At 43.4% G+C, this 24,763-nt stretch overlaps 1 protein-coding gene across 2 annotated transcripts in view; it reads left to right on the top strand.

Moving 5' to 3' along the window:
• The first annotated feature begins 584 nt into the window (after nucleotides 1-584).
• Nucleotides 585-24,763, top strand: part of Wnt5b (Wnt family member 5B) — a 103,610-nt gene continuing 79,431 nt past the window's right edge. For both annotated transcript variants that reach the window (XM_033760769.1, XM_033760770.1), the window contains exons 1-2: nucleotides 585-599; nucleotides 9,909-10,122. The gene's annotated coding sequence lies outside the window, so the exon portion shown is untranslated. The remainder of the gene's footprint in view (nucleotides 600-9,908; nucleotides 10,123-24,763) is intronic.

Genomic DNA, 24,763 nt, shown 5'->3' with positions numbered 1-24,763 from the left:
GCGCCCGGCCGAACGGAGTGGACGCGGGCGGGGACTGTACGGGGTTGCTTCTGCCCCCGCGGGAAGCGTCAGTTTGTTGCCTGAATTCCTCCCTGAGGCCAGGCCGGTGCGGGTCTCGCCCTCCCGGAGCGGTGGTGGTGTTTTTGCTTTCCCTGATCTCCCCCTGCGCCTGGAGGAGGGGGAAGCCACCCCTTTCTCCACCCTCAGGGCAGTCTGGGTGGCTCTGTTGCCGTACACTCAGGTCAGAGTCAATTTTCCCGGATATTTACACACTGAAATCACTGAGAGGCGGTTCATTTTGCCTGGAAAATATTCTGTTTTGCAGGGAGGGAAACTGAGGTGGCTCGGTCCCTGGGTTTGTTACTCAGCAGAGTTGAGTGCAGAGGGGGCAGTCCTTGCCCCTCACTTTACCAGGCTTGGTCCTTCACTACTTTTCCCACCTGACCACCTTGGCAACAGCTTCTGGTGATTGCCACCTTGGGCAGAGTTTCAGCCTGGTATCTGGAGGAGAAAGACCAGGATCGTGTTACCCATCCCGTTGGCGGAGGTGTGATGGGACTTCGATGCTGGTGCCCGCAGTGTAGGAGCCAGACAGCAGGGTAGGGTCGCCATACTCTTGGCCCAATACGAGCACTCATACAGGCCTTCGAGGGAGCCTAGGGTGCCCCCTCCATGGCGGAGGAGTGGGCACACCCTCTGAGAGCCTGAGGACGGATTCCTGTACCCTTGCTCTCTTGCAGTCTCATTCCCATGCAGCATTACTTAGCAAAGGCAAGACTCACATCTTAGGTTTAGCTGGGTGGGTGCCGGGTCAGAGCCTGTACCCACATGTCTGTCCAGACTCACACACAGGTCCTGGCAAACACACCGACTTATTAGAGGTGCAGGGCTGAGTAGTGGTTTTCCTTCATTTCAAAATAGTGTCTGGTCTCTCTTTAACACAGCTAATTCGTAGTTATAAATAGCAAGGAGGAGGAAGCGCAAAGGCAAGTGCTGCTGAAGACCTCCCTTGGGCTGCCATGAGTGATGCAGCACTGGGGTCTCTGTGAACAAGACATAGCTAAAGCCAGGGTTCTGTACTTACCGGTACAGGTGGGCTGACACCCGGGCAGGGGGAAGGAGTAAGAGACCTGAAGCTAAAGTATATAGGTAAATCCCAAAGGGCAAGGGACAACACCCTCTAACCCTGAGAGACAACACCCTCCCCCTTTTTGTTGTTTTCTTAAAGACAGTCAAACAGAGAACATGTGACACACTGGAGGGTCTGCCTGCCTGGGGAGCTGAGCCAGGCTTGGAAGATCTTACTTTTTTTGGGTGGGGGGGTATCTGGAATCGAACTCAGGACTTTGCACTTGCAAGGCAGGCAGCAGCACCACTGAGCTAAATCCCCAGTCCTTACTTTTTTTTTTTTTTGCCAAGTCCACTTGCACAGTTTATTTAAAAAGAGACAGCTGTAAGGTAGAAAAGCTGATGGCTTCTTTATTGCAAAGTCATCAGGTACTAAAGAGAAGCAGTAAATATGACATTAGGAAATTTAAAAATACACTAAACCCATGGTATCTCTGAGCACTCTCTCAAATTCACAGGATATAAAAGTATCTCCTGGGGTTGGGAATGTCCCTACCTCAACAGGTAGGAGCTGATGTTGGACACTGATTGGAGGATGAAAGGGGTCGTGACTTCGGGGACTCTGGGAGGCCCTGATGAATCGAGTGACACAGTCAGTGTTAGTGGGAACCTAGGAAGATCTTACTGGCTGCTTTCACCCATGGAAATCCTACTTTCCCAGGCGCTGATACTCTGTGTATTTGAGTATGACTGTGTGAGTGAGGGAGTGTATGTGTGCAATTTGCCCAGGGTATCTGAAACCAGTTCTTTTTTTAGTGCATTTGGTAGTCATAGTATGTCCCAGGGTTTGTTATTGGCTTGTAGCAATCCTTTTTTCTTTCTTTTTTTTTTTTTTTTGTAGTGGGGATCGAACTCAGGTCCTTGTGCTTGTGAGGCAGGCGCCAGAACCACTGAGTTAAATTCCCAGCCCCTTTTTTTCTTTTTTTCTATCTCAAAAGCATGAGTTAAAGGGATAGGGGAGTGTGGCTCGGAGGTAAAATGTGTGCTTAGCATGCTGGAGGCTCTGCATTCAGTCCCTGGTACCTAGAATAATAAAAAGCAACGGGACAGTCCTCAAATTGCTGGGTCATTTACTGAAAAAAGAAAAGAAAAATAACCTAGGATTGTCCTTCACCTGTGTACTTTACCTTCCTCTTAACTCTAGTGGCAACTGAAAAGTTGTCTTTCCTCCTGTGTGGCTCTGGACACAGAACCTAGAACTTCACACTGGTGCATGGTAGGCAGGCATTCTACCACTGAGCTACATTTCCAGCTCAGTCTTTTTCAAGTTCTTTTGTTGCTGTTCCTCATGAGGAACAGAGAGCTAGGCTGGTGTGTTTTGATTTTTACTTCTACGACAGTTCTGCTGCCCTCTGGATTATCACAGCCACTGTCAGCAGGGCAGGGTTATGCTTTTGGCCTGGCATCTGGGGTATGAAGGGACATTTTACATGAAGCGATTGTCTTCTCTGAAATAGGAATCAGTAAGTCCATAAAAACTTTTGTGTCACCAAACTGATTTGGTTCTCCCTGGCTCCTTTTCAAAACCGCTGTCATTTATCTTGTTAATCTTCTCAACAGGTTCTCAGAGTTCACTCTGTTCTAGCCCCACACCTGAACACAATGCTCAGAATTTTTGCTGTAGTTTGGTAGTTCTTCTTGTAACTCCCTCAGGTCCCTCACGGCTCAGAACAGTAATAGATGTAAAGACCCTCTATAGTGAGAGCAAATGGGAGCTTCTTGTGAGGGCATCCTTGGCTGACTTGTACTGGACATCTTCACAATGTATTCAGGAGCCCAGAAGAACCCAGCAGAGGATAGACAGAGATACTGTGAAGGGCCCAGTCTGTTTGAAACCGAGCCACCTGTTAAAGTAAAATAACCCTTTGTCCATCTCAGAGGTATAGCCTGTGATCCCTCAGCAACATGTTTGCAGAGCCCCCAAAATGGATCTGCTGTTTAGCTCAGTTCCAGCTGGACTTTTCCCTTCAGCTAGAAACGCCTGGACACTGCAGGGCAGGTGATTGCTCTGCTCCTTCCATGCCCTCCCCACCCTTGGGCGTCTCTGTTTACCTGGCTAAATTTAAACCTTAGTCCCCTTGGGCCCACTGGCTGGCTGGCTGGCCACCAGGCCGTCTGCTGTGGCAGCATTTCCTGACTTCTTCGCCTCTGTGGTTGCAGTTTGGTCTTTTTGTGCTACATGAATCTTCCAGACGTTCTAAAGTTGGTCTCTCTCCTCCCTGCTTCTCCACCCATGTGGCTTTCTTCCCAACTGCTTCCCTGACCCTTCCTGATACTGAGCATGGAGGTTTCAGGAAAGCTCTGCTCAGGCTGCCACTGGAGGTCCTGAGGGCTGTGGCAACTGTAGTCGATACCCAGCCCCTGCTGGCACCAGAGTCCCCTCTGAGTCGGTATGGTACTGGCAGCAGTGCAGTCTTTAAAGGGACGGAGGTGTCTTCTGAGAATTCCTTTCTGTACCCTAAACTTTCAGAGTCCTGAGGGACCCAACTAGCACATGTCCCAATCTTTGCATCACTATCTTTTCTTGAGTTCTCTTTCTAAAATTTTATTGTGGAGGAGGGGCACACATATTACCTCCTCTGGGATCTCCTGGGAGGTCTTTTCTATAAAGTGAGGGTGGGTTGGACTGTCTGAGAGGGCCCCTTCTAGTTCTCACATCCTGACTCTTGGCATACCTTTAGCTCTTACACGTTTTGGAAATTCTTTTGCTCTGGTCCAGGCTCTCTGAAGGCAGAGGTGAACTCCCACTGGATGGCAGGGCCCAGAGACTGTTGTCTTCACAGTTATTGTTGCACGAAGCAAGGGCTTCCAGGCAGGGTTTGTGCTCACTCTGGAGACTCTGGTTGGGCTCCTGGCTTTGGGTTCCTGCCTGTCAGGGCCTCTGCTGTCAGCTAGCATTCTGAGGGTTATGACAAGGCCCTCTCTCCAGCTCCAGGTGACCTGGGGGCTGGTGCCTTCTTCCTGCAGGCACGTACCCAGAGTCCCATTCTTCTTCCTCTTCCTCTTCCTCTTCCTCTTCTTCTTCCTCTTTCTTCCTCTTCTTCCTCTTCCTCTTCCTCTTCTTCTTCCTCTTCTTCCTCTTCTTCTTGTTTTGTACCAGGGATCAAACTTGGGACCTTGAGTTTTTGAGGCAGGTGGTGGAACCACTGAGCTAAATCCGCAGCCCCAGAGACCATCCTAAACACTTTCCAGTCTTCTCTCTTCTATAGCTTCCTTGAAACCCAGGCATGCAAACTCTTAAATAGTGATTCTTGTCTGAGTAGTTTATAAAGGTCAGGAATCGATCTAGTAAGGTCTGGGAAACCAACTGGGCTTGGGTTAGAAAGAGCCATGGCTTAGAAAGTTCTTGGTTTATAAACTATAGTCCTCAAGGGTCATTTCCAAGTTATCCGCAGATGTTCCTGTGTTAGATTTGCCCCAACATAGGAACATGTGACATAAAAATATAGCAGAGTAATAAAGGTTTTCTGACAGGAGCTAATGGCAATCTTGTTTGCTGGTGAGGCTCACTCTGCCTTCTTGGCTTGGAGAGGGAAAAGCCAGCATGAAAGATCAGAAGCCACACAGCAGCCCTGTGCTTCAGGGTTTCAGCTGTGTCACATTTGCATTTGAAGCATTTCTTGGGCCTGAGCTGGTGGATGACATGGGCAAAAGTTTCTCTCATAACAGTTTCTCTTATACCACTGCCCCCCGCCCCCGAGCTTTCGTTGCTGGGAGAGGTTGAAGAATAGTTGAGTCCATGTTATAACCTGGAAGATTATATACTTCCCTCATATCTGTTGAGAAGTTTCTTCTGGGAAAATTTGAGTAATGAATTATTAAATACTTCATAGAAATCATACTTGGAGTTTGAGATCTGTAATCAAGCTAATTATACCTTTTTATCTTATTGAGTTTATTGGTACTTTTTAAGTATACAGTACCGTTACATTCATCATTGGGATCTTGTACTTTTACATGACAGATCTCGGTTCTCATTTTTTCCCCATACCCTTGCCCTCCCTTCACCCCTCTATCCTCCCCTATTTAAAAGACTTTGTTTCCATTTTTGCCTTTTCTCATATTTTTTCTTGTTCCTTATTTCCTTTCCCCTACCCTTCCCACTTCCCTGTACCTTTAGCCCCTTTACATTCATCATTGGGATCTTGTACTTTTACATGACAGATCTCGGTTCTCATTTTTTCCCCATACCCTTGCCCTCCCTTCACCCCTCTATCCTCCCCTATTTAAAAGACTTTGTTTCCATTTTTGCCTTTTCTCATATTTTTTCTTGTTCCTTATTTCCTTTCCCCTACCCTTCCCACTTCCCTGTACCTTTAGCCCCTTTCTTCCTATTTCACATTATCAGTTATACAATTTGGATCTTATTTACATTTTAGTTTTTCACACCAGAGAAAATTCAGTATTTTAATGACTCTAGTTTCTCATTCTTTATGGCTGAGTAGTATTCCATTTTATAGAAAAACCACATCTTTATCCAGCCTGCAATTGATGGGTAACTGGTCTGTTTCTAAGTTTTAGCTGTTACAAACTGTGCTGCTATAAACATGGGTGCACATATATCACAGTGAATGATTCTTTTAATTCTTTTGGGAAGACACCCAACAGAGGGATAACTGGGTCAAGTGGGACCTCTAATCCTAGTTCTTTGAGGTATCTCCATATTGTTTTCCACAGTGGAAATCATAGTCTGCACTCCCACGAATAATGGAGAAGGGTTCCTTTCTCCCCGCTACCCCGCCAACATTTGTTATTGGTTGATTTCTGGATAGCAGCCATTCTTTCTGGCATGAGGGCGAATTTCAGTGTTGTTTTTATCTGCATCTCTCAAATGACCAGTGATGTTGAACATTTCTTCATATATTTATTTGCTGCTTTTACTTCTTTGTCTGAGAAATGTCTGTTCATTTCACATGACCATTCTTAATTAGGTCTTTGTATTTGGGGGGGCCTGATTTTTTGAGTTCTTTATATATTCTAGATAATAGTCCTTTGTCTGAGGAGCAGCTGGTAAAATTTTTTTCCCACCTTGTAGGTTGTCTCTTAGTTCTGTTGGTGGTTTCTTTTGCAGTGCAGAATCTTTTAAATATCATGAGATCCCAGATGTTGATTCTTTGTGCTAGCTCCTGTGCTACTGAGGATTTGTTCATAAAGTCTTTTTCTATACCAGTGTCTTTGAGAGTTCTGCCTAACTTATCTTCTAGCAAGTTTAGAGTTTCTATTTTAATATTTAGATCTTTAATCCACTTGAATTTTAGTTTAGTGCATGGTGAAAGATAAGGGTCTAGTTTTAATCTTTGGTGGGCAACACCATTTATTAAAGAGGCTATGTTGGGCCGGAGATTTGGCTCAGTGGTTCTGCTGCCTGCCTCTCAATCACAAGGGCCTCAGTTCAATCCTGGGTACCAAAAAAACAAAAACAAAAACAAAGAAAAGAGGCTATCTTTTCTCCACTGAGGATTGTTGGCTTCTTTGTCAAAGATGAGGTAGCTGAGTATATCTGGAGTTGTTTCTGTGTCTTCCAATCTATTCCACTGATCCTCGGGTCTTTTTCTTTGCCAGTATCATGCTGTTTTTATCACAGTGGCTTTGTAGTACAGTTTCAAGTTGGGGATTAATTAAACCTTTTAGAAGGCAAGGAGCTGAAGCATGGGGAATGAGGGGGCACTGTGAATTGTACTGTGGATGTACGCTCTCAACAAACAGCAAGGACAAGCCAAGACTGCAGAGGCTGAGAAAAGGCCAAGTCAGTCTGTCTAGTTGTGTGTAACTTTGCAGGTTAGGGCTCCTAATATCTCTGTGCCTCATTTCCTTGCTTATAAACTGAAAACAGTAACTTGAAACCTACCTGTGTGGTTGTTGAGAGGTATGTTGTATATGTACTGTAAAGCCTTTTGGCCACACCCAGAGCTTTGTGGAGCTCTCGCATAGCCATATCGATGAGGGTCTAAGGGCTGGCAGCTAAAGCTGTATAGCAGCCTGCCCTGCCTTGCTGTGCTTCAAAGAAGGAGGCTGCTGGGGCTGGAGTATATCGCTGAATGTGGAGCACTTGCTGGCATGAACAGAGCCTGGGTTCTATCTCCAGTATCACCAGAAAAAGAAGAGAAGGGAAGGGAGGGGAGGGGAGGGAAGGAGGAAGGGAAGGGAATGAATGACAAGCAAAGAAGGAGGATTCCCTGCGGCCAGCATGTGAGTGCGTCTTCATCTGAAGACATTTTAATTCATGTATTTAAACCTCACGGAGTCAGCCCTGCCAAATTCCGGAACGTCATGCTGCATGCTGGTGGGAGACCATCCTTTAGTGACCATGTAGCTGGTTAGGGAAGACCTCCAGCTGACAAACAGGATCTGCTGGTTCCCCCAGTACAGGTCCTTTTCCAGCACAGAGCTGAGTGCCATGTCTAGCGGGCTGGATTAAGTCCTTTACGGATCAGGGTCCGAGGGCTACCCCCCCAGCCCTGGTCCTAAACTTCCTGCTTTTCTATCAGAATGGCAGCCTTTACAGAGCTATTAGATACTGAGACATTACAAACAGATGTTAACCTGCTCAGCCCTGCCCACTTCCTGGCTGGCCAGCTGACCCTGCCCACTTTGTCACACCTGGTTTGACCTGGCCTCCTTGATTTTGTGTGACCACCCGGACCCTTTTCATGGCCTGTGTCCCCTTGCTCCCTCTGCAGGACCACGTCTGCCCATTTTTGCTGGGCTGCTTCACTCTTGCCTCCAGGGCTCAGCTTCCCTAGAAGCTCTGTTCTGGGAGTAGCCACCCGCCCCAGGCACTCTGCTCCTGTCTGTTTCCTGAGAGCTCTTACCACCACCTGTAGCTGTCTGGTGTATTAATTAGCATACTTATTAAATGTTCACTTCTCCCCCATGTTTGACTTGTCCCCCACTACTGCGTCAGGGCTGGAGCAGAGTCTGAACAGTGTCCAAGGCACTCAGTAAATATCTGTTACTGATTTGACCCTAGGGCAGTGAACTTTGTGACTCTATATCGTGTTCCTTCCTAGAGATGAGCCCCTTTGCTTAATAAGCAGGTTATCTCTCATGGTTTTTTGTTGATAATTGAACTATTTATATAATAAATATTAATTCAGGTATGTCCTAGGTGCTGGAGATACGTATACAGCTGTATCTTTTTTTAAATTGAATTTATTGGTACATTCTAGGTAGACAGTACAGTTACTTTCATTACTGGGATCTTGTACCTTTACATGCCAGGTCTTGGTTCTCATTTTTTCCTCTTGTCCCCACCCTCCCTTCACTCCCTCCTCCCCTCCCCACCTTCAAACACTTTAATTCCATTTTTACATTTTCTCATATTTTTTTCCTTTTCCCTTATTCCCCTTATCCTTCTCACTGTACAGCTGTATCTTATAGAGATCTTATAGATAAGATATAGCTCCTGAACTTCAGGAGCTCTGGTTAGCTCTTTTTTTTTTCTTTTTACATTTTCTCATATTTTTTTCCTTTTCCCTTATTCCCCTTTCCCTATCCTTCTCACTGTACAGCTGTATCTTATAGAGATTTTATAGATAAGATATAGCTCCTGAACTTCAGGAGCTCTGGTTAGCTCTTTTTTTTTTCCGTCTTGTGATCCTGCAGAGAACCTTGTGAAGGTGCTTTTGGGATGCCATGTAGAGTAGGAATACAAACAGGACAGGAAGCCAGAGGAAGCCATCCAAGTCCAGAAGGTGATCTGTGAGAGAAAGCACTGAGCTGCCCTCCTTCTTGGTTGAATTATGTCTATCTGTCTATCTGTCTGTCTGTCTATCTATCTGTATATGTAGTATGTGTTCAGTAAATATTTGCTGAAGGAATTGAATGAATGAAAGGCAGGACTCTCATCTGTGGAGTGGAAGAGACTGAGCAGTAGAAGCAGGTCTGTTGTTCCTGGCCCTCTCCTCTCCTTCCCTTCCCAGCCACAGAGGTGGAGCCCCTGGTGAGATTGTGGCCCTGGGATGTAGCACTGTTTTGTTATAACTGATGAAAATAAAACATTCACTGAAAAACATTGAGTTTTTTCCACTTCCTTCATATTTTCATTGAAAATATGAAAGTGATAATTCCTAGAAATAATCATTGATGGTATTTGCTGCACATTTTTTTCAGTCTTTTCTACACTTATCTGTGCACATGTATTTATAGATACACGTGTATGTTCTTTGTTTTTTGCATTGCTGGGGATGGAACCTAGGGCTTCAGTCAGACACTCTAGGCAAATGCCTTGCACTAAGCTTCACCTCCAGGCCTGTGCCTCTGTGCTCTACTGGAAGGGTAACTCTTTAAGGACAAGGACTGTGATTAGTCTTCTTAGCTTCCGTGCTGTCATGGGGCCTGGCATACATCAGGTGTAGAGTTATAGATTAAATGACTGGGCAAGTGTGTGGTCTGTTTTTGGTAAGTAGTATCTGTACAGAGCCAGTCCCTGTGACTTTGCCTTTTTGTTCTCCAGCTACAGGAGGAGTGTAACATCTTGGTCACTTCTGTTTCCCTGACGGTGTTAAAGCCAAGCTTCTCAAGCTGGATGCTATAGATATACTTTGGGCCCAGTAATTATTGAGGAGCACTGTCCTGTGCATTGCAGGGTACTAACATTCCTGGCATCTACCACCTAGGTACCTGTAGCACCCCATTCCCAGTGGTGACACTGAAGATGTCTCCACATTCTGTTAAAGTGTCTCCTGGGGAGGGGAACAATATAGAATCTCCCCTGGGTGAGGACCACTGTTCTCATTAGAGAACACTGTCTCTAATGCCTTGTGTCTCTTTCCCTTCAGTGCTTTGGGATTGTTTGCTGTGTACCTTGTCTCTGTGCCTGAGAGTGGGCATTGTGGAGGAATGTGTGATGACAGCAGATGTCTCACCAGCTGTGATCCTTGGTCACCCCACACGAGCATTTCCACTCCTGTTCCTAGATGAGTCATATTGCTGCCTTTTCACTATATGAACTGGAATCGTGACGGTTAAACAGACCCCCAACCGACTATCTGAGTAGGTATCTGTAATGGTTTTGTTATTACTGTGTAGTAATTTGGCTAGACTGTTGACCTTATGCACTCAGTTTAGTGGTGATTTTTAAAATTTTTAGTCTGTGCTGGGCTAGGGGTGTGGCTCAGTGGTAGAGCACTTGCTTGGGCTCCCCCCCCCCAGCACTACAAAACAAAACAAAACAAAACTGCACTCCTTGCCTTCCATCTTGCTTTTTTTGTGGTAGAGTGGGTTGACTCTTTGGGGCCAGCTGAACTTGGGTGTGAGCACTGAATCAGCCTTTCACAACCAGATTGACCTTATTTTGGTTCTGGTTTCTTTATCCCTTAAACAGAGATACTAATGCCCTACTTGTATGTAGGTTACTTTGAGAATTAGATGTGTTAATTTACGTGATCTAGGGTGATCCTAACATAGTACGTACTCAGTCAGCTTTAGCTACCTTCTTCACCTCTTCATGGAAAAAAGTGAGCATGGAGAAATTGTCACCAAAGGAGCTCAAATACAGACTCAGAGTTCGGTAAAAAAGAACTGAGTGTGTTAAAATTTGGTTTCTTTTGACAGTTGAAAGAGGCAAATGAGACCTGAAAATTTACTTTTTATGTGACAGCGACTTTTGCCAAAGAACTTTGATGAGCTCAGCAACTCCAGCCTCTTGCAATTTTCCTGGAGAGATCTCCCAGTCAGAGGGGTGGGCTCTTAGATGATGCCTGTCTGCTCCTCCTCTGCAAGCAGTCCCAGCATTCAGCATTGTTGCTGTTCAATAATATTGGCCAATGGATGAACTGGAGACCTCTAAGCAGATTATAATCCCCAATTTCTGAAAGCTAATCTTGAATTGCCCTATTTTATCCATTCTAAGACACATTTAACATTTTAGAGGTCAGGATGCATCTTAAAGTCAACGTAGTGTCATAGAACTTTTCTTCTTAGTAGTACAAAATAAAGGTGCACTTTAGAATCAGCAGCATCTTATATTTGGTGAAGTAAGGTAATGTTCTTGATCACTGTTTGCAAAAAGTGACCTGATGTTCTTTCCTGGTATCTTCCTTGGTATTCCCATGGAAATGTGCTTTTAATTTTGCCATACACAATATTTAAAGTGTTGCCTTCATGTTGAATATCTGTTGACTGAGATAGGAAATTCTGGGCAAAGACCAGATGTCCCAAAGACCCAGGATCCCGATGCTTGAGGATCTTAGCTTCCCTGAAGTCACCTAAGAATCATAAGTCTGGGATTTCTGCCTTTGCCTTAATAAAGATCTTGGGCAAATGAGTGAACCAGTACAAGTCTTCCTTTCTTGCTTTATAAATGGATTCACTATGTATCCCCCCACCCTTGTACCTATCTCTTAGGGTTGTTAGGTTTATTGAGCTAGTGTATTTGAAAATGATTTATATCCACTGTGAGGTGCTAGTCCTACCTGTAAGTTGTGCAAAATGGAAATGCAACACAGAGATTTCTTTAAATCCACTAACAAAACATAGCCCGAGTTGACTCAGAGGTGATTCATACCTGGCACTTGTCTTCTTTTTAATTTCTAGGAGAGAGCCTTTGAAAACTTTATAGAAGCTTGTCTGATGAGGTGAAATAGTATCCCAGAGGATCAAAAAGAAATTACATTCCATAGACAGAGTGCAAGTTTTCTCCTCACTTCCATTTAATACTTTATTTAACTGCCTTGACATCAGAAAATAGGTTGGGTGAAATATCATTAATATTAACACATATATTGTATCTTTATCATGGAAGAAAAAGTGTAGTCTCTTACAAGTGCTTAAGAAATCCAGTCCTGTGCTAGGGATGTAGCTCAGTGGTAGAGTGCATACCTAGAATGTACAAGGTCACACAGTACTACAAAAAAGGGGAAGGGGAGAGGAGGAAGAGGAGAAGAGAGAAAGGAAGATGAGGAGAAAAAGGAGGCAAGAGCCAGGCGTGGTGGCGCTGGAGAGGCTGAGGCAGGAGGATTGCTGTGAGTTTGAGACCAGCCTGGGCTACATAGTGAGTTCCAGGTCAGTCTCAACCACATAGGGAGACCCTGTCTCACCGCCCCCCACAAAAAAACCCCAAAATCCAAAAAAACCAAAACAAAAAGGAGGCGAGGAAGAAGACAAGAAGGAATAGAGGAGGAGGAGGGAGGAAGGGCGAAGGAGGAAGAAGGAAGAAACTCAGTCTTTTCAATGTTTCAGTTACTTGGTCAGTCCTTGCTCTAGAAGCTCACTGGCTGGAAGACCACTGGTCATCCAAGCTCTCTTGACCCTGTTTCTTCATCTGTTAGAATCCCTCAGGGGTTGTTGTAAGGGTTAAAGAAAGTGAATCCTCATGAAAGCACTTATATTAAATGAGCACAGATGCTTGCACGTAGAAAGCACACAGGAGGTTTTCACTCTAATTATGCTTCTAAACAACCACCAAAAATGCTATCGTGCAATTGCCAGGAACTAGTTTTGTTGACATAATCACCAGCTTGGTTATGTCTGGGATGAAGGCATAGAATTGGTGTTATTTTCATACTTCAGCGTGGCGTTAATAAGCTACACAGACATGTCAATTCAACAGTAACCTGAATAACATTGCATTTTCTATACTTACAACTTTTTATACTGTAACCAAAGTAATAATAGTGTTCAGGATCTTACCAGACAGCTTCTAAACATTTCCTTTCTAGTGAGATTCTGGAAGTGTCCTGTTAACCATTCCATGGATGGAGGTAAATTCCAAAGAGGCATCCCATGGTTGTGGAGGGCTTCTGGTGTGGGAGATGGTATCCTGTTTATCTCTGGTTCAGTGCCCAGCACAGGCCTCTAAGAAAAGAGAAAGAGTTAGCTTCCACAGTGAGGGTTAGAGAGAGTCTTACTGTGTGACGTTCATAAGCTTCTTGCTCTCTGCCCTTACCCACACCTTGTACTGCCACAGCTGAGTGGGGATTATGCTACTTTTTGCTGTTTTTGCAGTGCTGAATATAAAATCCAGGTCTGCATGCATGCTAGGCAAGTGCTGTACCATTAAACTACACCTCCAGCCAACTGTTTCTTTTTTAATCTTTATTGAACTGTGATTTACATGTAATAAAATTCACATATTTACAGGTCAAAAAATGAGGGACAAATATGTACATTCATGCAACTTCCACCTCCAACAAGATATTTCTGCTATTCCAGAAGTTTCCTTGCCTCCCTTAACCATGGCCACATACCACCACTCCACCAACTCAGACACTACTGATCTGATTTGTGTAATTCTAGATTAGTTTTACTGTTCTAGAATTTCACATCTATAGAATTTTCCCTGAATTATGGTGGTTTTTGTTTTTTGTTTGTTTGTTTTTAATGTTTGGCTTCTTTTGCCTGACAAAATGTCTGTGAGATTTATCTGTGTTGTTGACAGGGATTGATTGCCACAATTTGTTGATTCACTTTTGATAGACATTTGGAATTCTTTTTTTTTTTTTTGGCACTGGGAATCGAACTTGGGTCCTTGAGCTTATAAGACAGACCACAGAACCGCTGAGCTAAATCCCCGGCCCAATAGACATTTGGATGATCCTAGATTTTGATTAATAAGTCAGTCTCTGTTCTTTAATTGTAATGTTTAGTCTGTTGACATTTAGCACAACTTTTAATATTTTATTTTTAAATTAGTTGCAGAACTAATGACTTGCAGAAATGATGCAGTAATAGTAGAGAATTCTTGTATGCCCTTTACTTAGTTTCCCCTAATGTTAACATTTTACTTAACTGTAGAACACTTCAGTGGGAAATTAACATTGGGACAGCATTGTTAATTCATAAGTCTTAGTCCCATTTTACCAACTTTCCTCTTAAATGTCTTTTTCTGGCCCCTCAAATCCCATCCCAAATCTTACGTTAAATTTAGTTGGTATGTCTTTGTAATGTCCTGCAATGTGTCACACTTTCTCATCGTCTCTTGTTGTTTTTACTGCTGCATTAGATTTCTGTTACTATGTCAAAATACCTGAGAAAGTAAACTTAAATGAAGGGAAGGGTTTGTTTTGGTCATGGTTTTAGAGATTTCAGTCCATGGTTGGTTGGCTCCATTGCTCTGGGCCTGAGGTGACTGACTTATATCATGGGAAAATAGCATAGCAACCAGGAAGCAAAGGTGGGGGGACCAGGGTCCCATTCTCCTCTCCAAGGGCACATCCCTGTGACCTAACTTCCTCCCACTAGGCCCCACCTCCTGAAGGTTCTACCACTACCCAGTAGTGTTACAGCCCAAGACTTGGTGTCCAAGTCTTTAGTATGTGACATTTACAGGGGACATTTAAGATGTAAACTGTAGCTGTTACCCTAACTTTTGATGAGCACATTTCTATCGTCTGTCTCCTCTGTTTGTGCTTGTCTGATGTTTTCTCCTGATTAAGGCAAAGTTATGTTTTTCTGGCAAGAATACCACAGAGTAATGTATTCCTCTCTGTGATCATGTTATAGGACATGATGTCTGTGTGTCTGATTATTAGTGCTGTTAACATCTTATGGTTTAATATAATTTTTATATGGTTTGGTTCATATCTAGTGTGTTGCTGTTCTTTCCATGATTCTTTTCTTTATGATAGTTTCTTTAGGACTAATTGCATGTACCCTTAACATCATTCTTAACTGTGTTTAAAGTTACCATGTGCCTCTTCACATCTGCACTTCACAGATGTAATAAGCATACCACAGTACAGTTCCACTTACCTGTCCCCTTATTTTAATGTGTTGTCATATTTTTTACTTCTACTTCTACATGTTATAAACCCTAACTATATAGTTGTCATTTTTGCTTTAGTCAGTTATCTTTGTTTTTTTTTTTTTTTGGTACCAGGGATCGAACTCTGGCCTTTGTGCTTGCAAGGCAGGCAGCAGAACCACTAAGTTAAATCCCCAGCCCTTAGTCAGCCCTTGTCTTTTAAGAAGGTCATGAGAAGAAAGAAGTCTTTATATTTACACACTTTAAGGTACTCCTTCTTTTCTGCAGGTTCATGTGTGCAGCCTGATGGATATCCGTTAGCATTTCTTGTAGTGCAGGTTTGTTGGTAGCAAATTTTCTTAGCCCACATTTATCTGAAAAATACCTTTTTTCATTATTTCTTTTGAAGTGCATTTTTGCTGCATATAAGAATTATTTTAAAAAAATAGATATGGTAGAACACACTTGAAATTCCAGCAGCTGGTAGGCTGAGGCAAGAAGATCACAAATTCAAGCCCAGCCTGGGTTAAATCCTCAGTACTGAAAAAAAAGTTTTATTTTGTTTTTTTTTTTTTTGAGACAGGGTCTCTCTGTGTAGTTGAGACTGACCTGGAACTCACTATGTAGCCCAGGCTGGTCTTGAACTCACAGTGATCCTCCTGCCTCAGCCTTCCGAGTGCTGGAATTACAGGTGCGTGCCACCATGCCCAACCTGAAAAAAAGTTTTTTAAAGACCCTATTTTTATGAAATGGTTTGAACATATTTTCCTTTACTTATTTAAATGTAATAACTGTCGTAAAGCCTTTGTCACCTTAGTTCAATGTCTAGCCTGTGTCAATTTTAATATTTTAATCTATTATTTCTCAACATTTATCTGTTTTGTTTTTGCCTAGTGATTTTTTTCTAACTTGACTCTTATGCATTGTGATTGTCTGTTTTTAAAACTCTGGGTTTGTTATCATTTTTTTGAAATGTGTTGATTTTTGTCTTGGCAGATAGTTCAGCCATGATTCTGTGTCTGCATAGGCTTGGTTTGACACTTTGCTATTGGGCGTCTGTAGAAAGCACAAACATTACTTTGATGAGACTAAGTTTCTATCTGGTTTGCACATCTCCTTAGGGCTTAGTTTTAGTACTTACTTTCTTTCTTTCTTTTCTTTCTTTTTTTTTTTTTTTTGGTACCCGGGATTGAACTTGGAACCTTGTGCTTGCAAGGCAGGCGGTGGAACCACTGAGCTAAATCCCTGGCCCCAGTACTTACTTTCTTTTAAAGGCCAGATAATATTCTATGATAAAAGTTATCTTTTACTTATCCCTTCGTAAGTTGACAGACATTAGAGTTTTTATTTTTTTGGCTGTCATGTGGGAATGGGATTGTTGGGTTGTGCAGATGGCAGACTTTTCCAAGAGGCAGTATCATTTTGCTATCCCACCAGCAGTGTGAGAATTGGGATGTGCTTCTGTGCATGTTTGTCTACACTTGTGATTATCATTTTTTATTATAGCCATTCAGCTATAATATGGGCATGGCTGTGGACTGAATTGCACTCTCCCTGCTGTGGTTTGGGTACATGTAATCCTGTGAGGGTTCATGTGTAAAAAGCATGGTCCTCAGGCTGATGCTGTTGGAAGATGCTGTGGACATTTAGGATTGGGGTCCTGGGGTCCATAGGTCCTTGGGGGTGTTCCTGCAAAGGGCATCTTGGGGCCTTGTCTATCTTCTCTCTCCTTATGAGGTGAATGGCTTGCCCCTTCCTGCACCCATCCCATGGTGGGCTGCCCTTGCCAGAGGCTCAACAGCAATGGGAGCACCTATTTTGAACTGGAACCCTCAAGAACCATTAGCTAAATAAACCTTTTCTCTTCATAAGTTAATTGCCTCAGGCATTTCATTGTGGTAATATCTAGCTACCTAATAATCTCTAAAACTATACAGTGAAGTCTCAACTTTCAGGCAAGAGCATTTGGAGCTGGAACTTTGGGAGGTTATTAAAGAAGAGTTCATCAGAGTGGGGTCTGCTATGCTTTCAGTGTGTCACCCAGGGTTTACGTGTTGTACATTTGGTTCTTAATGTGGCAGGTCTAGGAGGTGGTGGAACCTTTAAGAAGTGGAGCCCACTGTGAGGTAATTGGGTCGCTGGGGATACTGTCCTTAGGAAAAAAATGGTGGAGTTCTTGTGGGACCCCAGATCGCTCCCTCTTATACTTGCTTTCACCACGATGCTATCTTGCTATGATATGACAGACAAAGGTACCTCCCCAGAGGCCAAACTGATGGGGCCAACTCATCTTGGACTTTAACACAATTGTGAACTAAATAAATCTTTTTTCTTTACTCCCCAGCCTTGAGTATCTTATTATAACAATATGAATTGGACTAATTTAGGCATCCATAATGGGATTAGTGCCTGATAGGCAGAGACACCAAAGGGCTTGCTTTCTATGTGTCTCTCCTCTCTGTGAGGACACAGTGAGAAGGTGGCTGTCTGCAAGGCAAGAAGATCACCCTTACCATAACGTCACCATGCTGACTTTCTGATTTTAGGCTGCTGCTGGTTTGTAGAACCCTGAGAAAATAATGTTGTATTATGGCAACCTGAGCAGATATGAAATGGTATTTCATCATGGTTTCAATTTGCATTTCCCTCATCGTTAATGAGGTTTGGTAGTGTAACTCCATGGTAGAGCACTTGTCTGACATGCGTGAGTCTCTGTGTTTAATCCCCAGGAACATACACGCCCCACAAGGAAATCCTAATGGTTAAATGATGTTGAGCAACATTCTGGTGTTTATTTGCAACTTGTGTATCTTCTTTGAAGAAATACTGATTTGGATATTTTGACCATTTAAAAAAACTGGGCTGTCTTTTTATTATAGAGATGTGGGAGTTCTAAATATATTGTAAGTTATCAGATACATGATTTTCCAAATTTTCTTCTGTTTTGTGGTTTACTTGTTTTTGGTTCATTGTTTGTGCCACTAAAGATGAAAATGTGAAACATTAAATAGCTAATATGCTACCAGGCCTTGGGTGCAATCTCTGTTACAGAAAAATAAAAGAAAAACAGTAGCTGGTATAGATCGCTTAAGCATCTTAAATTAGTTATTTATAGAGGGAGTAAATCAAACACATGCAGAAAATCTTATCAAGTCATGATAATTGGCCAAATGTAAGTCTTCATATATTTGCAGTATTTACTGTTATTTCCTCATATAAAAATACTGTAAAACATTGCTCACTGATGCCATTGGGGTTTCAGTAGCTCTGAAGCCTGGGACTTTCTTTGGGACAGATGGCTTGTGCATCCCTGCCCCATATGACAGTGGCTTATTGGATGGGAGCAGTGCCCGAGTGAAGCACCTGCTGGTGAGAGCTCAGCATCATATGGGTGTTCACACCACACAGTAGACTGAGCTTATGCCCACACTGTGTTTCTACAATTTTAGAAACTTTGGGGCATGGTGAAAGTTCTCCAAAAATATAGGTGAATGTTTTGGCATGGAAACATCATTATATATAGTGATAACTTTTCTCTCCCTTCTAAAATTCTACTTGGTATATAATATTCCCCCAAATGTAAATTGAAATGAATATAATTTTGTATTTCTTAAGATCTTCAAATAATTGGAGGTCATCTGAGACCAGTCTTCTACGTGAATGTCAATAAGATGTTAAACATTCTGAAGAGCATTCCTGGGAGCATGTCTGTCTCAGTGGCATGTCTGACATGGTGGCAAGTCCAGAATTCTGTGTGCCAGGTTGTTCTTCCCCAACTAGTGACCCCTACGTCAGGCGGCGATGTGATAATGCCTTGCATGTGTTGTGTGTAACTCAAGACAAATCACCTCACTCTGCCGTTTGCCCATTTGTGTGGTAGTAAAACTGTTTTGAGGTGTTTGAATGAAAGATGAGGTGGACAAGCCCTGACTTGAGGAGATTTGAATTTGAGAACTAGCTGTGTGACCTTAGGTTAATGCTGGCCTGTCAGAAGTAATAGTTTCTTCAGGCATTTATGTGTGTGCTAGCATTTCCCTGAAGTATTGTGAGAATTAAATGATACCTCTGAGAGTACCAGGGACACTGCACTGAGTTCTACAAATGTGAAGTTTCACAGGGGTACTTGTACCAGATCTTTTTGCCTTCATGTTGCCCTCCAGAGCTGACTGCAGCATTACAAATTAGGATTTGAGAAGGCTGAATGGCCTGGCAGCGGCTTGTATGTGTGCACATCAGCATGGGAATAAGATCCATAAGACTGGGAGAAGGAATGGGGAACATCTCACTTTGGGGCTTTTGTAAAGGTCTCCAAATGGATAGGCTCCCTCGCCCCAGGTTGTTTCTGTACAGTCATGTTTACTGAGCTTTCTCTCTCACATGTGATTTTCATTGGATGCTTTCTGTGGTCTCAGGAGATCTATGAATCCTGTGTTCTTAATTTGCTGTCATTTCAGAACTGCAGGGACTTGTCAGCATATCAGCATGGCAGATCAGTCGATCCTTATGGGGTAGCTCCTTGGCTCTTTCCCTGCAGATACATTTTGTCAGCCACCCCATAAGAAACGTACGCACACAACCTCAGGTTCAGGATTTAGGAGGGTATGCGAGGTGAAGTGAATGAAATGAATTCCTGTGGAGAGCTGCTTTCCCTCCAACATACCCTGCACTTTCTTCAGAGGAGAAATAAAAGCCCTTTTTAGGACAGATAACTTGGGCAGTGCAGCTCACACCAGTGCCATAAGCTAAGTGTTAGACAATGGAGCTTTTACTATGTTTGGTTGTTAGAGTAGAAATGAAACTGGGTGTCCTGAAATGGAGCCGGGGTTACTCAACAGTGCAGTGCCTGGTCAGAGTCCTGTCATCAAGGTGTGAGTGCGGTTGTAGTGAGGGTGGAAGCTTTTTGTTTCCATAAACCAAAGTAAATTCACCCACTGTGTTCATGGAGACGCCCTTTGCCCTTTGGTATTATTGGTTTTGGTGCACACGTGCTTGGCCCCTGGGAAGTCATGTGGGAATAGCTTTATGATGGAGATGTTCATGTTTGGGTGGGTGAGGACCCATGTCTGCCTCCAGAGATGACTGTTGCATTGAAGATCAGAAGCTGAGAAAATTGAACAGTCCGTTAAGATCGTTGCATCGGTAGATGGTGTAAATCTTTTCATTGAGTAAACTTGGTAAGCTATAGCCTGAAGGCTAGTCAGGGAAAATGTGTGCTGCACAAGTGTTAATAACTAAAGAGCTGGATTGAAGGGAAAGTGAATGGAGTAATTTCTCCACACATTGAAGTTGATACAGCTAATCTACCCACAAAGTTGCAAATATGGTAGTGAATTTCTTTGAAGAAGTTTGGCAATGAAAGATAGAAATTGGGCAGTAACTTCAGGGGTAGCAAAATCAAAGGAAAAGTTGCAAGTGGGCTAGAAAGGGGCACAGATGCAGAGCAAGGTCCCAGAGCCTCGGGAGGGGAGGGGAAGGCACGGGTGGGGGGTTAACCTGTAACAGTGGTGGCAAACGTATGGCACGTGTACCACCATGGGCTGTTTGTTTTTACTGAATGATGTAAAAGGGTCTCCATCCCTGACCTGTAACATTCACACTGAGTGGTAGATTTCAGGTGACCAGCTCTGGCTGCTCATTCTATGCTATTCACTAACCCCTTCCATTTCCTTCCTTGCCACCCCAAGTCTGTCTGAGCCCCTCCTCTTCTCTGATCTTGAGGTTGTGCAATGCTTGCTTTCTCTCTTTTAAATTACTTTATTTTTATTAACATGCGTTAACTGTTTACACATCAGTAAAGTACATTTTGATTTTCCATACACTTACATAGTGTGCGCTGTTGAAGTCCAACCTCCGTTGATCTGCTCTCCCCACTCATCACCCTCTAGTCATCCCTATTCTAGTTCAGGTTGACTTGTTTTAGCTTCTGTATGTGAGAGAGAACACATGGTACTTGTCTCTCTGTGTCTGGCTTATTTCACTTAACATAATGTCCTCCACTTCCACCCATGCTGCAGACAGCAGATTTCTGTCTTTTTTATAGTTGAATAATACTCCATTGTGTATGAATACCATGTTATGGGCTATTTGCTAGGCCCTCCCTATTTTTATGATACCCGTTCCTGAGGTTCTTTCTCATGGCTCTTGTGGACCTTGAGAGAATGGGTTTCCGTGCTTTAAGGTCTCCTTCTGGCCTCCCAACCCCCATCTCAGCCTTTCTTGGTGTCCAGAGAATTTTGATGGCTTTCTCCCTCACTTTCCAAATTTACTAGATCCTTCTTTTTCTTCTCATTGTGGTTTTCCTAGTATTCTGTGTCAGCCAGTTTGGTGGGCCCAAGATGTTTCTTTTTCCTGCTTATGTGTTTTTTTTTCTGTCCTTACCTTGTCTCCTGGGCCTCCTGATGTGCTTTCGTCATTAACATTGTACCCTTCCTTATTGTCAGGCCCTGTGGCCTGTTCCATTAACATTCGGGGATAGATGCTATTACAGTAATACCTTGGCTCACAGAACACTTCTGTTTGCAAACAATTTGGCTTTCAAACAGAAGCATTTCACAAAATTTTGCTTCCATTCAAAATCTCTACATCAAGTGACAGACACAACTGCGGCCATCTTCCCCACACAAATGCAGCCATCTTCCCCCAAATCATAAAACAGATCAAGTTTGTGAACTGAGTCAATCACTGCAAATCTACACTCGAGTGACAGTTTTCATTGTTGGTTGCATCCTGATGACTTGGTCTCTATTCTTGAGCAGATTTTAGTGGCTGAAAGGTGGGCTTGGAATGATCTCATCCAGCACCTTCCAACATATGTTTCTCCCTCAAGGGCAGTAAGTATTTGGTGAAAAAAGGAATAGTATGCTCAAAAAGTTGGAGAAATACTGGTTTCAACCAAATTAAACCTATTTTTATGAACCACACAACTTTAAAAAGTTTATAATGTAGTGTCACTCCCTCTGGAGGGGAGGGCTTCCTGTACTTATTTGACTTTGGAACTCTTCTGTCAGAACAGATTGCTGGTCTAATCTACTGCTGTATTTAGTAGGTGAGCAAACCGATGAGTGCTGAGAACCTTACTACTGGGTCATTCATCTTAACTGGGTCCCAGTGGCTGCATCATGGCTTTAATAGGAACTGTAGAGATGGTGCCATTGCAGTAATGCTTAGGAAAGTTTAGCAATCTGCAAGCCATGCCTTTAGCTCTGCTGTGAGCTAGTGTCTAGGAAAGGTGTTCTGAAAGAACTGAATGCAGCCCAGTGAGGTGACAGCTAGCCTAAGTCCCCTTTACCAGGAAGTCATGGCTACACAAGAGCAGGCTGAACTGCTGCTCCTGGGTGAGGTGCTCTAAGCCCTTCCTGAGTTGTCCCATCTCCACTGAGTCCATCTGGCAGATGGACTGGGCATCACAGCCTTGCAGAGCCGTTTGTTGTTTTCCAGGCAGAATGCTGAAATGGCACACTTGTGGGCCTTTGCACATGCCCTGCCACTGCTTGCAGTGCCCTTCTGCACCCACGAGCCTGTGGTACCACATCTGCCACAGAATCACCACTTCTCACGCCTCCTCTGGCAGCCTTGATTTCTCTGCATGCCCTGCTTGTGTATGAAAATTCTCATAGAACACTATGTACATTCCTTTAACTGTTTTAGTTTGTCCCCTTCCTCAGACTTGGGCTCTTTGGGTAGAACAGGCCCCCACTCCGTGTTATGGTGCCTGTGGTAGGTCTGGGTGAATTTGATGAACTGAAGACAACCTCCTGCTGAGGCTGAATTGTCCAGGGCAGCTGTAGGAAAGGAGTCCAAGGAAGCCTCTTAGGACAGATAGCATTTGAGGAAGGTTTGAGAGGAAATAGCTCTTCCAGGTACAAGGGAGAGGGAAGGGAGAACAGAGATGTGACCAGAACAAAGATGCGACAGGGAAACAGCCACCAAAAAGCAGAGAACTTAGTATCTTGGGTAGAGCAGGCTGTGAGGAAGGATAGGGTGTAGAAGAGAGGTCATCTGCAAGACAGGCTGGAGGGGGAGGCTTTGAAGGCGTGGAGCGAGGGCCTCATGAGATCAGAGGTACAGTGCCCATCTGGTCTCCAGCTGCCTGTGGCAGTCAGACCAGGCCTTCACTCAGATGTCTGCAGCGCCCAGATTAGTCCCTGGCCAGGTCTCAAGAGTTTAAATAACTGAACCATGACAGGGAAGGCTGTTCTTCGAGCCAGTGGCTCTGGCCATGGTAGGCAGTGACTCTGATCACAATGACTGGAGTGTCAGGGAGCCTACGGTGGCAGAGAAGAATTGAGTCCTAGCTCTGACTTCCCTCCAGAGAGACAGAGTTGCTGGGAGAAAGCCACCCCCACCCTTCTAGATAACACTTTGCCGTCTGTAACCCAGGAAGACTGAGAAACTCCCAGACAAGAGATGGAACCCTGAAGATGAATTTAGGAGATTTTCCAACTAAAAATACCACACCTAAATATTTCTTCTCATTGCTATTCATATTTCCTAAAATTTATGCAAATGTACACATAACGAAGTAAAACCATGAGTTATTTTTAAAGGTGTAAGTACTAATTTACTGTAATGAAAACTTAAAAATATGTAGTATGCATGGAATAGTAGCTTATTGCCTGGTCTCCATTTGAATTTTGTTTTGTTTGTTTGTTTTTGTTTTTGTTTTTGGTGCTGGGGATTGAACTCAGGTCCTTGCACTTGCAAGACAGGCAGCGGAGGGCTGGGGATTTAGCTCAGCAGTTCAGTGGCCTGCCTCACAAGTGTAAGGACCCGAGTTTGATCTCTGGTACTGAAAAAAAAAAAAAGAAAAAAGACAAAAAAGAAAAAAAGACAGGCAGCAGAACCACTGAGCTAACTCCCTGGCCCTTTTCCATTTGAATTTGATGTTGACTTTTGGCAAAGAGAGTGTCACTTCTCCATACCTTTCCTGTGTATTAAAGTGAAATTTAAAACATAAGATATAAAGACAAATAAATAGTTAATGCCTATGATAACATGCCATTTAAATAAATTATAGTGGTAAGGGTGTAACTCAGTGGTAGGGTGCTTGCCTAACGTGTGAGGCTCTGGGCTCCATCCTCAGCACTGAGATGGAGAGACAGAGAAACAGAGAGAAAGACAGAGAGGAGACAAATTACTCAGGGGGAGAGGGGAGAAGACATAGAGGGAGAGGAATAGGGAGAGGGAGAGAGACAGGATGGGGGGCAGAGAGAGATTGATTAATTTACTGATTCCCTGGGTTACAGTCTGAGTTTCGTCTGAGTTTGGTCTTTTGTGTGGCAGTAGAAGAGAAGACACTAGTGGGGAAGGTCTTTCTTTTTCTCCCTGATAAGGGCCATCAGCTCCTAACCCCCCTCCCAAATAGCCTGCACCAGCTTCAATCATTGATCCCTAAGAGTGCAGGGTAAAATAGTTACACACAAGATCATTTTTTGAAAAAAGACATGCCTTGATGCTTAGATGGTGCCATCAAACTGTGTGACAGAACCTGTACTTCATGCCTTTCAACGTAGCTTTGTATCCAGTAACATAAGAGCACAGCCATTCACTGGGCTCCAGACATTTTATAATCTGACAGGGGCTCATGGAATGGGATCTTGTTTCTCCAGTTATCTTACAGGTTCACAGACATTTTTAAATTATGGCAGAATACATACATGAAATTTATCATTGTAAGCTGAGCATGGTGGTGCATGCCTATATCTGAGCACTTGGGTGGTTCAGGCAGGAGGATCACTGTGAGTTCAAGGCCAGCCTGAACTACATTAGTGAGACCTTGTCTTAAAAAAAAAAAAAATTACCATTGTAACCATTTTCAAGTGTGAAGTTCTGTGGCATTAGGTATATTCACTATTATGCAGCCATTACCACTCTCTAGCTCCAGAACATTTCCATCTTTCCCAACTGAAATTCTATTCTGGATTATTACTATTTTTTTAATCTTTTTTTTTT

The sequence above is a fragment of the Fukomys damarensis genome, unplaced genomic scaffold (genome assembly GCF_012274545.1).
Source record: "Fukomys damarensis isolate Sample0158 unplaced genomic scaffold, DMR_v1.0_HiC HiC_scaffold_5, whole genome shotgun sequence".
Taxonomy (NCBI): Eukaryota; Metazoa; Chordata; class Mammalia; order Rodentia; family Bathyergidae; genus Fukomys; species Fukomys damarensis.
The sequence above is the reverse complement of the archived record's forward strand: the minus strand, read 5'-3'. Positions and strand labels throughout refer to the sequence as shown.